Here is a 2,428-nt window from a genome sequence, read left to right as displayed (position 1 = left end):
CAAGATCTAATGCAAGGGAAGCCTAAAATAGCACCGAATTCTTCCGGCAAAGGGCTAATTTCATCATAATCTAGTCTAAAACAATGAGTATCCACATCCCAATATTCTAGAGCGGTATGAATAAAATCTAAATCAAGATCTACCCCTTTGACAACATAAATACCCCCCATGTGAAACACATCTAACTCTTTCTCTCCTTGGCAGTAACAGACCGACACCATTCATGAGTGAAGTTGGTAAAACTTTTAGAGACTAGAGACATGATTATTGTTTCAAAAGCTAAGAATATATTTAATCAGCTGAAATTATGAAGAAAATCGGCTGGGCAGGGGGCTATTTCTACACAAAATCGGCGCAGTTTTAATCCGGGAAGGATTAGGAGTCAGCGCTCATTAGCGCCAGACGCTAGAGCCTGGCGCCAGGTGGCGCTAACGTGTCTTGTTGTACGAGCTTTCAAAAAACCGTGTTTTTTAGCTTGATTCAAGTCAGACCAATGACTTTACGGTTTTTTATTCTTTTTTCATACCTTTTTTCTAAATTTCATTTATTTCTTCTTCTTAATTAATATAACTATTATATTAATTATATTATTTTTCGGATTTTATTTTGACTTCACTTCTAGGTTCTTAAAAATCCAATATTTTTTGACTTTTATTTTTTATTTTTTCCTTTTTGGGGAGAAAGTCGGATACTCTCCATCAATAATAAAAATGACAGAATATTTGCGCAAAATTAATTTTTGCACACACTAACATGCACATTAAAAAATGAAAAAATAATAAATAATAAATAAATACTGAATAAACTCATAAGTAATATGTATATACAAGCATGTCTAAATAATGAGTCTAAATAAAGGCAAAGTTTTATACAAAATCAAAATAAAATAAAAGGCACAGGAACAAAGTACGGCGCCGGGAGACGTACACCCATCATCTCATAAAACTGCGTCGTACGAGGAGTAACCCCTCCACTAGCTCCAGCCCAAGCTCCAGCTCCAGCTCCGGTCTCCTCGGGAGGTGGAAAACTCAGCACAGGACCTGTCCACCAAAGATCAACCTGAGGATTAGGCTGCGGAGGCTGCTGCGATGACGAGCCAACCACGTATATCCCACCACCTCTAAGAGCCGAGGTAGCCTCTCCCTAGCCTACCAGCGCAACATGTGCACCCTCAGATGGACCACCGCGACTGCCAGAACTAGTGCAGCGACGTCTCGAGCTAGACCTCGTCGGCTCCCTCCGCACCTCGGGTCTCGTACGGATACGAGAAGGAATGGGCTGACCGTGCAAAAGAAACTAAAATCAGAAACATGCAAAATAGAAGCAGTAATGCAAAAACGTAAGAAGGGAAACTACCTCCTGGACGGCGTCGTCACGACAACATGTAGCCACGTTCCTCATCCGAACGATCTCGCTCCGGAAGGCATCTATGCACCGTGCCATCGCCGTGACCACCTCGCGCGAGAACTGTCAAGAAAACAAAGTCAGTAAACATGCATAACATATATGGACAAAAGTTGTGAATAATTAAGCTTACCCGGGTCTGATGGCGAGGGACCGACCGCTCCACGAAGCGCTCACCCTCATGAGCAAGAGGAATCATCTCCTCAATCGGCCCATATGTCCCCTTATAATGAATACACATACGATGTGGCACAAACTCAGTAGGTTCAGCCTGACAAAAGCAAATCGAAGTTAGTAAAACATTACTCGGGGGCTACGTAACGAAAAGTAAAAGTTGAACATCATACCGCCACCTCCTCAGCCAGTACAGGGACTGGAGCTAACAACGGCAGTAGCTCCTCCTCATAGCACCGCCTAGGGATCGTATAAAATCGCCAAGGGGTACCACCTCTCTCTGATATGCTCAACAACCTCGCGGCGTCGAACATGTGACGCGATGGAGGAGCAGGAATGACAAAGGTGTCTGGGGAATGCTGAATAGCAACCCTCTCTCCAAGATATACGATCGCTCCATATGTCCCCAAGAATAGCGACGCTCAGCAATATACTGCGCAGCTAGCCCAGGGACAGCCAAGCCAACCCATGGCCGGTTCAGCACGTCAGACTCCTGCAAAGAACGCCTATTAGATAAGAATCTATTTAAGATAATACAAAGTATCCAAATATACAAAGAACCATACCGAGATGATCCAATCTCGGACGTAAGCAGTGGACATCCCAGCATGCCGGCTTCCCCATGAAGCACTCACTAGAAACCTACGCGGTGATGGTCTCGCCGGCGCAACCGAGGGAAAGTACTCGTAGAACCTGATTTACAAAAGACAAAAATTATCAGCAAGTGCTAATTAAAGCATAGAGCTAAACGTTATGGGAGATAAAGTATACCTCTACGACCCTCCAAAAGCCGGATAGAGCGACGTTCCCAGTGAAGGACTGGTGTCGACACGAGTCTCGTAACGCTCGG

The sequence above is a fragment of the Chenopodium album genome, chromosome 9 (assembly GCF_948465745.1).
Source record: "Chenopodium album chromosome 9, dcCheAlbu1.1, whole genome shotgun sequence".
Taxonomy (NCBI): domain Eukaryota; kingdom Viridiplantae; phylum Streptophyta; class Magnoliopsida; order Caryophyllales; family Amaranthaceae; genus Chenopodium; species Chenopodium album.
Note: the sequence above shows the minus strand (reverse complement) of the source record.